This window comes from Pithys albifrons, chromosome 12 (assembly GCF_047495875.1).
Source record: "Pithys albifrons albifrons isolate INPA30051 chromosome 12, PitAlb_v1, whole genome shotgun sequence".
NCBI lineage: Eukaryota > Metazoa > Chordata > Aves > Passeriformes > Thamnophilidae > Pithys > Pithys albifrons.
The window spans coordinates 20218722-20230880 of NC_092469.1; the positions used below are offsets into that span (position 1 = coordinate 20218722).

The 12159-nt window shown below is 53.3% G+C and overlaps 1 protein-coding gene across 2 annotated transcripts in view; it reads left to right on the plus strand.

The window, feature by feature from the left end:
* Positions 1 to 4420: 4420 nt before the first annotated feature.
* BANP (BTG3 associated nuclear protein) overlaps positions 4421 to 12159 on the plus strand; it is a 99187-nt gene continuing 91448 nt past the window's right edge. For both annotated transcript variants that reach the window (XM_071567306.1, XM_071567305.1), the window contains exon 1: positions 4421 to 4500. The gene's annotated coding sequence lies outside the window, so the exon portion shown is untranslated. The remainder of the gene's footprint in view (positions 4501 to 12159) is intronic.

Below are 12159 nucleotides of genomic sequence, written 5' to 3' on the forward strand. Positions count from 1 at the left end.
GCCATTGGAAGAGGGTCCCTTCCCAGGGGCAGGGAAGGAGGGATCCAAGGATTACCCATCCCACCAGTGCCCTCACCCCAAGGTGCCTGCACTGAAGGGTTCCCTGAGAGCCTCAGCCCCTCTGAGAGACAGACCACAGCCAAAACCCAGCCAGGGAACACAGACAGGAGCAAAAGGAGAAGAGCCAAAGACAAGCAGCAACAAGAGTCCAAAGTCCTCCATAAAGCCAGGGACAAACATGGACACCAGGGGAGCCTCCAGCAGAGCTGAGGGGCCCAGACTCAGGGCTGAGTTATTCACAGAATCATACAATGGATTGGGTTGGAAAAGACCTCCAAGATCAGCAAGTCCAACCCTTGATCCAACCCCACTGTGATCACCAGCCCAGGGCACTCCGTGCCCTGGGCTGGTGATCACAGTAGGGTTGGATCAAGACATGGTGGATTCTCACTCAGTGCCCTGGGCTGGTGGTCACAGTGGGGTTGGATCAAGACATGGTGGATTCTCACTCAGTGCCCTGGGCTGGTGATCACAGTGGGGTTGGATCAAGACATGGTGGATTCTCACTCAGTGCCCTGGGCTGGTGGTCACAGTGGGGTTGGATCAAGACATGGTGGATTCTCACTCAGTGCCACACCCATAGAATCACAGAATGGATTGGGTTGGAAAAGACCTCTGAGATCATCAAGTCCAACCCTTGGTCCAACTCCAGTCCCTTTACCAGATCATGGCACTCAGTGCCACGGCCAAGCTCAGTTGAAAAACCTCCAGGGATGGGGAATCCACTCCCTCTCTGGGCAGCCCATTCCAATCCCTGAGCACTCTCTCTGCAAAGAATTCCTTTCTGCTTTCCAACTTCAATTTCCCCTGGCAGAGCTTGAGCCCATCGTGCCCCCTTGTCCTATTGCTGAGTGCCTGGGAGAAGAGACCAACCCCCACCTGGCCAGAACTTCCCTTCAGGTCCAAAGTCCTCCCTAGGGCCAAACCAGGGACAAACCTGGACAGGAGGGAGGCTCAGGGTTGAGTTACTCCTGCAGAGCTCTTACAGCAATCCCTGGAGTCACTTCCATGCCCTGCTCACATCGTGTGTATTCCCCATCCCTTCGTTCCTGTGCTCAGCAATGAGGATAATTAGAAATGCCTCTCACTCGTTTAAACAAACTCTTTCTTTGGCAACCTTTGTTTTCCTGCTGCTGCTGCAGCTGAAAATCGTGTGCACAGTGTGTTAATTTTTTACCTTTGATGCTGTGGAAGTTGGTTTTTTTTTTCCCTTTTAACAAAAATATAAAAGGAAACCAATGAATGAGATACTGATCTCTCCTGATCCACACAAACATGTGAAAGCAGAGACTTCCTCAGAAAACAACAGGGAACCAATGCTGATACAAGGGGAAAACAAGCCTGATATTTCCTGGAACCAAATGGTTCTTCATAACATGGCAAGGAATGTTTGCACAGACAGAAAATGCAAGAGAGAGACTGAACAAAAGAGAGTTAAAAAGGTGAGGAAATTAAACAACAAAGAAATACCTTGTTGTTTTATTTGGGAACATGAACTGACAGGGCAACAAGATCATAGAATCATAGAATGGACTGGGTTGGAAAAGACCTCCCAGATCATCAAGTCCAACCCTTGGTCCAACTCCAGTCCCTTTACCAGATCATGGCACTCAGTGCCACAGCCAAGCTGAGCTGAAAACCCTCCAGGGATGGGGAATCCACTCCCTCTCTGGGCAGCCCATTCCAATCCCTGAGCACTCTCTCTGCAAAGAATTTCTTTCTGATCTCCAACTTCAATTTCCCCTGGCAGAGCTTGAGCCCATCGTGCCCCCTTGTCCTATTGCTGAGTGCCTGGGAGAAGAGACCAACCCCCACCTGGCCAGAACTTCCCTTCAGGCAGTTCCAGACAGTGCTGAGGTCACCTCTGAGCCTCCTCTTCTCCAGGGATGTGTATTCTTGTTTAAGATTTAAAAACTAAATTAATATATTAGCACCCCAAAGTTCTCAGTCAGTTTTGTCTGGGGGAAGGAAAATAAGAATGGATTTGCTGTGGGCACTTGAGCAAGTTATGATGGTTTAAATCAGAATATCAACTTCTTCCTGGAGTTTGCTCATGGGCAGACTCATCCCAGGCCTTGTTCACCAGGGGGAGATTACACTGAATTTCAATCAATTGTTGCAGAAATGGTCAGGTGAGCTCATTTTGGAAGCTCCTGGAGCTCAGGAGGTTGTGGAGCACAGACAACAGTTCTGAGCTCACTCAATCATGTGAGTGGGAGACTAAAAGCCAAATCTGGGCCTTCTGATGTGGCACAGTGTGAGCAGAAAGGTCCTTTTTCTCCTGCTCTTTCCCAAGGTTTGCAGTCAGACTTTGGGAAGTGTTTGTCAGAGCAGTGTGGCCAACTCAAGGAACCAGGGACAGGCTGTGACGTGGAATCTTAGTGGGATTTATTGGTGTAATTCCTAATTGTGAAAGGAAAATTATAGGGGGAATATCCAACATCATTGCTCTGGTAAAGAGGGAAAAACAAGAGATAAATTAATTGTAGATTGCAGACTGGTGGCTCAGACTGCCCTGCTGGCTCAGGGTGCTGCAGCCTCTCTGGGTGTTAATTGTTATATTATTGTTGGTTTATTGTGCTGTTATCTCTGGGGGAACCTGCAGAGATCAGGGGGATCCCACCAGTATTTCCAGGTCATTTCACCCCTTCAGATAAAGCCTAGAATTGGTTTGTGACAATCACAGTGTCCCTGTTTGTGCTGAGAGCTGATTCCCTGGCTCTGCAGAGCAGCAGGACCTCTCACCTGCAGCAGAGCAGGAGTTCAGAATCCCTGGGAGGGATCAGAGCCCAGGATGGGCTGGTTTGGGATGGCAAAGGCTTTTACCAGCAGCTCCCCACAGCAGGCAGAGCATTGATATTCCCACCCCTGTTTTCCAGGCTGGGACCTGGCAATTCCTGCAGTCCAGCAGAGACTCTTTAGAAAACTGTCAGGGCAAACTCCTGCAGCAAAGCCTGAAACGACCCCGTGAGAAGTCACTTAGTGAGCAGCTTAACCTTTCAACAGGGGGATAAAGCAGCAGCTGAGCAGTTCCAGCCCGGGGCAGGAGAAAGGCTTTTCCTGCCACACCACTGAATTCCCAATTCCCAATTCCCAATTCCCAATTTCCAAGCTCTTAAATAGCAAAAACTTTGGCTGGAGAAGGGACTAAAGGGCTTTAAACAAAACTGCAGCACCAAGAACAGCGTCCTGTGGGTCCCTCAGGGCTGGAGGGCTCAGGGGGTGCTGAGGATGAGGAAGGGCATGGAGGGGCTGGAACATGGTCAGGGAATGGAGCTGGGAAGGGGCTGGAGCAGCAGGAGGGGCTGAGGGAGCTGGGGGGCTCAGCTGGAGAAAAGGAGGCTCAGGGGGGACCTTCTGGCTCTGCAATCCCTGCCAGGAGGGGGGAGCTGGGACAGGGGGTCGGGCTCTGCTCCAGGGACAGGAGCAGAGGGAACAGTCCCAGCGGAGCTTCAGGTTGGACATCAGGAGGAATTTCCCCATGGAAAGGGTGGTCAGGCACTGGAAGGGGCTGCCCAGGGGGGTTTGGAGTGCCCAGCCCTGGAGGTGCCCAAGGCAGGACTGGCCATGGCACTCTGGGCAGGGGCCAAGGTGGGCACAGGGACCCCTGAAGAAAATGGATTTTATCCCTTCTCCATAAAATCATGATGGTCTTCACCAATTTTTAATCAGACCTGTACTACTGTTGTATTTTATATTAATTTTTGATTTTAGCTGTACTTTAATTTGTCAGTTCTCTCACCCAGGCAGAGCTTTAGACAAGGAGGAATTTAACCCTGGAGCTGTAGGATGGACTTGGAGAAATAAACCAAAACCCTGTCTGGATTCAAGGCTGAACTGTAAGAAATAAATCAGAAAACCTGTCTAGGTTGAGGCTTGAAGCTGTCACATTATTTAGTTAAAAGGAAATACAGAACTGCAGAGATCAGAGCAGCCCATTGGAGCTGTTTAAACCACCCCAAATATCCTGCCTGGCTTGGGGAGGAGTTTTCAGTTGTAACTCAGTACATAAACCTGGAAACACAAAAATCTCCTTGAACATCTTTGGTGGAATTGCCCCCCATGTTCGCAGCGCTGAATAAAAGGACGGATTTTGTTCTATTCTATCGGATTTGATTGTTTTTAATCCAGTGTGTTTGCCCGGCGCGGCCCAGGCCCCACCGCGGCCCTGCCGGCCCCTCCCGCCTACACTTCCCGGCACGCCCCGCGCGGCCCTGGCGTACTACAGGTCCCGGCGTGCCCCTGCGGGGCCGCGCGCGGTGCCTCATGGGAGTTGTAGTCCGCTCCCGGCGCCCCGGCGGCGCAGCGCAGCGCGGGACCCGCCCGGGCGCGGCGCGCATGCGCAGTTCGGGCGGCACGGGCGGATCTCTCGCGAGGAAGGACGCCATTATCGCCGGGGCCGCACAAAACACCACGAGAACTCGGCGCCCGCCTCACACGGTAACGCGGCGGCGGCGCGGACTGAGCTGCGCTCCGGGCCGGGCCCGCCCCGGCACAAACACCCGCACACAGCGCGCCCGCCCCGCGCACAGCACCCCGCACACCGCGGGCAGGGCCGCGAGCCCGGCGGGGAGGGAGCGCCACAGGCGGGGGGACCCCACGGCCCCCATGGCCCCCCCTGCGCTGCCCAACGGCCCCCGTGGCTTCTCCTCCGCTGCCCCACGGCCCCCGTGGCTTCTCCTCCGCTGCCCCACGGCCCCCGTGGCTTCTCCTCCACTGTCCCTGGCCCCCGTGGCCTCTCCTCCGCTGTCCCACGGCCCCCATGGCTTCTCCTGCGCTGTCCCATGGCCCCCCTCCCCATCCATCCCCTCCTGTCTCCCTCTCCCCATCCATCCCCTCCTGTCTCCGCTCCCTCTCCCCATCCATCCCCTCCTGTCTCCGCTCCCCCTCCCCATCCATCCCCTCCTGTCTCCCCATCCCCTCCTGGCTCTCCGTCCCCTCCTGGATCCCCCTCCCCATCCATCCCCTCTTGTCTCCCCATCCCCTCCTGGCTCCCCTTCCCCATCCATCCCCTCCTGGATCCCCCTCCCCATTCGTCCACTCCTGGCTCCCCCTCCCCTCCTTTCTCCCCTCCCCATCCCCTCCTATCTCCCCCTCCCCATCCATCCCCTGCTGTCTCTCTTTCCCCTCCTGTCTCCACTCCCCATCCATCCCCTTCTGTCTCCCCCTCCCCATCCATCCCCTTCTGGATCCCCCTCCCCTCCTATCTCCCCTTCCCCATCCATCCCCTCCTGGCTCCCTCTCCCCATCCATCCCCTCCTGGCTCCCCATCCATCCCCTCCTGGCTCCCCATCCCCTCCTGTCTCCCTGCTCAGCCCGGGGTCTGTGATCTCATATTGGGAGATGCCCCGCGGGGTGAGCGCCTGGCACAGGTTGAGCAGAGCAGCTGTGGCTGCCCCATCCCTGGGAGTGTCCCAGGCCAGCTTGGACAGGGCTTGGAGCACCCTGGGCTGGTGGGAGATGTCCCTGCCCATGGCACTGGGTAACCTTTAGGCCCTTCCAGCCACAGGGGTGGTTGTGCCCCCCACTCTGGGGCCACAGGGCCTGGTCAGTGTCCATGGGATGGGATGGAATGGGGTGGAATGGGATGGGAGCACTCCCTCCATCCCTGCCCCTGGAGCAGGACGTGCTTGGTGCAGCCTCGGCCAGGGAGCAGCCACTGCCAGGGAACAGCCCTGGGAAACAGGGAACAGTTCTGGGACAGGGAACAGCCTTGGGAAACAGGCAACAGCTCTGGGAACAGCCCTGGGAGCAGCTCTGGGATCAGGGAACAGCCCTGGGAAACAGGGAACAGCCCTGGGATCAGGGAACAGCCCTGGGAGCAGCCGTGGGAAACAGGGAACAGCCCTGGGAGCAGCCCTGGGATCAGGGAACAGCCCTGGGAGCAGCCCTGGGAAACAGGGAACAGCCCTGGGATCCCCAAGCAGGAGCAGAAGTGGCTGCTGTGGGGCAGTGTGTGCTCTGTGGGGTGGGGCAGGGCTGGGTTTGTGCCCTGCTCACACCAGGGAGCTGTCCCACAAAACAGGGTCAGATGGGAGACTGGGCAGGAATCCTTCCCTGGGAGGGTGGGCAGGGCCTGGCACAGGGTGGGCAGAGCAGCTGTGGCTGCCCCATCCCTGGGAGTGTCCAAGGCCAGGCTGGACAGGGCTTGGAGCAACCTGGGACAGTGGGAGGTGTCCCTGCCCATGGCAGGGGGTGGCACTGGATGAACTTTGAGGTCCCTTCCCACCCAACCCATTCTGTGATTCCAGGAAATGACTCTTCCCATTTTTGCAGCTGTGACAAAAGACCAAGTCCAGTTTGTTGGGTGCTTTCAAAGCATCCCCATCTCCAGCTGGGCACTGCCCCATCCCTGGAGTGTCCAAGGCCAGGCTGGAGCTCCCTGGGACAGGGGGAGCTGTCCCTGCCCATGGCAGGGGGTGGAATGAGATGAGCTTTGAGGTCCTTCCAACCCAAACCATCCCAGATTCTCTGAACACCCTCGGTCGTCCCTTTCCCCTCTTTGCAATTCAAGTGTTGCCTCTTTTTTTTCAGTTTGTTTTATTTTTAAATCCTTCCTCGGTGGGAAGTTCTGTATTTCTCCAAATTTAGGCATTTTATCCTGCCATGGCATGGATAGTTTATGGATCAGTTTATTTTTGGAGCTCTCCAGGGAAGATTTTTTTGAAGTAAACAAGTGTGATTGGAACTGAGCGATGGCCACAGGGGCAGCAGCTTGAAATGGTTAGAAAATGATAGTTTGGAGTGGGTTTTTTGCTACTTTTTTGCCTTCTAGTTCTGATGTAGTGCCCTGTTGATGGCAGATTTTGAATATTTCAAGGGTTTAAAATATTAAAAAAGTGCCTATGTCTGAATTTCTTAGCACAGTCACTGAATTGGAGTGGCTGAATTGGAGTGGCTGAATTGGAGTGGCTGAATTGGAGTGGCTGAATTGGAGTGGCTGAATTGGAGTGGCTGAATTGGAGTGGCCGAACTGGAGTGGCCGAACTGGAGTGGCCGAATTGGAGTGGCCGGATTGGAGTGGCCGAACTGGAGTGGCCGAACTGGAGTGGCCGAATTGGAGTGGCCGAATTGGAGTGGCCGAATTGGAGTGGCTGAATTGGAGTGGCCGAGTTTGAGTGGCCGAATTTGGGTGCCTGAGTTGGAGTGGCCGAGTTGGAGTGGCCGAGTTGGAGTGGCCGAGTTGGAGTGGCCGGGTTGGAGTGGCCGGGTTGGAGTGGCCGGGTTGGAGTGGCCGGATTGGGGTGGCCGGATTGGGGTGGCCGAGTTTGAGTGCCTGAATTGGGGTGCCTGAATTGGGGTGCCTGAATTGGGGTGCCTGAATTGGGGTGGCCGGATTGGAGTGGCCGGATTGGAGTGGCCGGATTGGAGTGGCCGGATTGGGGTGGCCGGATTGGGGTGGCCGGATTGGGGTGGCCGGATTGGGGTGGCCGGATTGGGGTGGCCGGATTGGAGTGGCCGGATTGGAGTGGCCGGATTGGAGTGGCCGGATTGGGGTGGCCGGATTGGAGTGGCCGGATTGGAGTGGCCGGATTGGGGTGGCCGGATTGGGGTGCCTGAATTGGGGTGCCTGAGTTTGAGTGGCCGAGTTTGAGTGGCCGGACTGGAGTGGCCGGACTGGAGTGGCCGAACTGGAGTGCCTGAGTGCCTGGATTGGAGTGCCTGAGTGCCTGGATTGGAGTGGCCGGACTGGAGTGCCTGAGTGGCCGGGTTGGAGTGGCCGGACTGGAGTGGCCGGACTGGAGTGGCCGGACTGGAGTGGCCGAATTTGGGTGCCTGAATTTAAGTCACTGTTGGAACAGTCGCTTTTCTCTGTTAGAAAGTATTTCTATTTATATAAATAGATGTTGGTAAAAGTGGACCAGAATATAAAGAGTTTAATTCTAAAACTCAGCACCTTTTCCCATCATTGAGTGACATCTTGGCAGTAGTTCAGTTTTCACCAGCAGCTGTTAGGAAGAAAAGATTAATTAATTTAGTGAGAGAATAAAAAGATTGAGGTTGGATTTGGGAAACTTTCACTCTCCTCCAGAGGAGGAAAACAAAAGTTTTTCATTTTGTTTTTTAATTTATCCTCTGCTTTACAGAAAGTGGCTTTGTCATTGTCATTACTCAGCCATGTGCAAGTTTGGGGATTCCAGGACAGGTGTTAATTAAGGTTGTTTTAATGAGGTAATTGATTAGTAACACCCAGAGTAATGGAGTGGGGCTGTCCCTGGGATTCAGAGCTGTGGGAATTCCAGGAGGAGCTTTGCAAGGATTTCAGGTGTCTCTGGTTTTTTTTCTTGAGCTTTTCCCTAAACTGGTGAATCATTTTTTGTGCAGGAGTGAGAGAATGTTTTAATTTCGTCAGAACTTGAGGGGTTTCCTCTGTTGCTTTGGAGAAATCCCTGAGTTGGAGTTGCTGGGATTGAGCCCCTTGTAGGAGGAGCCAGAGCAAAGATTAGAATTAGAACCACAAAATCTCTTTCCATGTGAAACTTTGCCAATAAAATCTTGTCCCAGATTCATTTCCTTTAGTTTGAAATTTCATATTTATTTATTAGCAATCAAAGTAATTTTATTTTCTGTTTTTTTTTATTTTTCCATGTTCATTTAAAGCCAATCTTTCTTTTCCCAAGTAAAAATAAAAGGAATAAACCACCTCCACAGTCACATCAAACACTTGTCCCGTTGCAGTTTTAGGTTTTAAAGCTGCTTTTAAGTGCTGAGTTTCCCCTACCAGTTGTTGGAGTGCAAAATACATGAAAAGGTTTAACTTTTATCACCCCCTTTGCGTTTGGGACTTGAATAAAATAATGTTGTCTGGTGAACAAAATCATTTTATCTTGTTTCCTGTTTGTAACTCCTGACTTGGAGCACTTAAGGAGGAAAAAAATACCTGAAGGTGAAGTTTTCCTCTGAGAAATCAGCCCGTGGGTTTAATGGAGGGAATTCCTGGCACTGGGAATTCCTGCCCCTTTGTGTCCCTCTCCTCAGGCACGGGTGTGTTACAGGGACCAGCCCGCCTCGAAAATCCTGGGAATTGGTCACATTGTGTGTTTGAATGTGAGTTTAGTTTGGGTTTTTTAACCAGAGGGAGGGGAAATGACAAAGCAGGGCCAGAAAATTAAAAATTGTGAGGCCAGATGGGGGTCGGGATCTGCTCCAGGGACAGGGACAGGACAGGGGAATGGCCTCAGGCTGGGCCAGGGCAGGGGGCACAGGAGGAGGAATTTCCCCATGGAAAGGGTGGGCAGGCATTGGAAGGGGCTCCCGGGGAGGTTTGGAGTGCCCAGTCCTGGAGGTGCCCAAGGAATGGCTGGATGTGGCACTCGGGGCTGGGGGCCGAGGTGGGATCGGGCACAGCGAGGGCTCCGTGGGCAGGGAGGGCTTTGCCAGCCTTGCAGAACATGAAGAACTCCCTCTGCATGTTCCTACTGAAGTGATGCTCTTCGGAGTATTCTCAGGTTCCTGGCAGGGAGTTTCCAATCCTGGGATCTCTTAAAGTCGGGTATTGGTGGCAGGAAGTTTCCGGTCCTGGAATCCCTTCAAGTCGGGTATTCCTGCCAGGCAGTTTCCAATCCTGGAATCTCTTAAGGTCGGGTATTTGTGGCAGGGAGTTTCCAATCCTGGGATCTCTGTGTTTATCAGAGCTCAGGTTGGATATTCCTGGCAGGAGGTTTCCAATCCTGGGATCCTTTCAAGTCGAGTATTCCTGCCAGGCAGTTTCCAATCCTGGAATCCCTTCAAGTCGGGTATTCCTGGCAGGAGGTTTCCAATCCTGTGATCTCTTCAGGTCGGGTATTCCTGCCAGGCAGTTTCCAATCCTGGGATCTCTTAAAGTCGGGTATTTGTGGCAGGAAGTTTCCAATCCTGGGATCTCTTGTGTTTTATCAGAGCTCAGGTCGGGTATTCCTGGCAGGCAGTTTCCAATCCTGGGATCCCTTCAGGTCGGGTATTCCTGGCAGGAGGTTTCCAATCCCGGAATCCCTGTGTTTATCAGAGCTCAGGTCAGGTATTCCTGGCAGGAAGTTTCCAATCCTGGGATTCCTGTGTTTTATCAGAGCTCAGGTTGGATATTCCTGGCAGGAGGTTTCCAATCCTGGGATCCCTTCAGGTCGGGTATTCCTGACAGGGAATTTCCAATCCTGGGATCCCTTCAGGTCGGGTATTCCTGGCAGGGAGTTTCCAATCCTGGAATTCCTGCATTTTAGCAGAGCTCAGGTCAGATATTCCTGGCAGGGAGTTTCCAATCCTGGAATCCCTGTGGTTTAACAGAGCTCAGGTTGGGTATTCCTGGCAGGAAGTTTCCAATCCTGGGATCTCTGTGTTTTATCAGAGCTCAGGTCGGGTATTCCTGGCAGGAGGTTTCCAATCCTGGGATCCTTTCAAGTCGAGTATTCCTGCCAGGCAGTTTCCAATGCTGGGATCCCTTCAGGTCGGGTATTCCTGGCAGGAAATTTCCAATCCTGGGATCTCTTGTGTTTTATCAGAGCTCAGGTCGGGTATTCCTGGCAGGCAGTTTCCAATCCTGGGATCCCTGTGTTTTATCAGAGCTCAGGTTGGATATTCCTGGCAGGAAGTTTCCAATCCTGGGATCCCTTCAGGTCGGGTATTCCTGGCAGGGAGTTTCCAATCCTGGGATCCCTTCAGGTCGGGTATTCCTGGCAGGAAATTTCCAATCCTGGGATCTCTTGTGTTTTATCAGAGCTCAGGTCGGGTATTCCTGGCAGGCAGTTTCCAATCCTGGGATCCCTGTGTTTTATCAGAGCTCAGGTTGGATATTCCTGGCAGGAAGTTTCCAATCCTGGGATCCCTTCAGGTCGGGTATTCCTGGCAGGAGGTTTCCAATCCTGGGATCCCTTCAGGTCGGGTATTCCTGCCAGGCAGTTTCCAGTCCTGGGATTCCTGTGTTTTATCAGAGCTCAGATTGGACATTCCTGGCAGGTTTCCAATCCTGGAGTCCCTTCAGGTCGGGTATTCCTGCCAGGCAGTTTCCAATCCTGGAGTCCCTTCAGGTCGGGTATTCCTGCCAGGCAGTTTCCAATCCTGGAATCCCTGTTTTATCAGAGCTCAGGTTGGATTGGGCACCTGGAAAGGTTCAGTGCCCGACCCCCTGTGGGGAAGAACCTTTCCCAATTCCCATCCCACCCCTCCCCTTCAGCACTTGCAGGTTTTTCAGAGCTGTTATCAGTAAATTCTCCATCTAGTGGCTGAACCCAAGAAAACAACCCGACAGAATTTGCTCTCTGGGCAGGTCTGGTCTCTTCTTTGCTGCTTTTCAGCAAACTGTACAAAGGTGGCCGAGTGACTGAGCTGTGTGAGGAATAATTCCAGCAGGATGGGGATTGCTGAGCCCTGCCTGGCTCTGGGAACACTCAGCCCAGTCCCTGGGGCTGCTCAGGGAGCTCGGGGGGGGGTTAAACGGCTGCAAAATTCAGTTCAGCCCTTTCTGCATGTCCAGGCAGCTGGAAATGCATCTGCAGCAGGTGGGAACAAATCCCTCCCAGCTCCCTTGGGAGCAATTCCAGCCAAGCTGTGGCAGGGCAGGTGTTGGCAGTGCCAGCAGCAGGAGGGCTTGGCCAGGACCCACAGGGAACTGGGGCTGGAGCTGCTGCTGTGTGACCACCCACTGTCACTGCTGGTGCCAGAGCTGGGAGGACACTGGGAAGTGTGTTCCTGGAGGGTTTGTTGGATGTTGTGTTGGGATTATGGCCAAGGGCAGCGTGGTAGGAGAGTCAGGAAAACACATCCAAGGAAAACAGTAACTTGTACCAGGTGGATTGAAAAAAAAACACATCTCAAAAGCTGAATATTTCTGAAAGCAAACCAATAAAACAAAAATAATAATATGAGCTTTCCTGGTAGTACTTGAGAATTTCTGCCTCCTTGTGAGGTTTTGTACTCCAAGAAGTTTCCAGCTCCCATTTCCTGGAGCAGCCATTCCCTTTTTCTGGTTGCTGTGTGGATTTAGGCACTTGCACTGGAGTCCATTGGCACAGCATCCCTGAGAGGGAGATTTATTTTCTGGATCTGGCCACAGGATGTTGTGGCTGCTGTCCAGGCTTTCCCAGATAAGGAATATTTCTGTCCTTCCTGGGGAGAACAGCCCTTTTT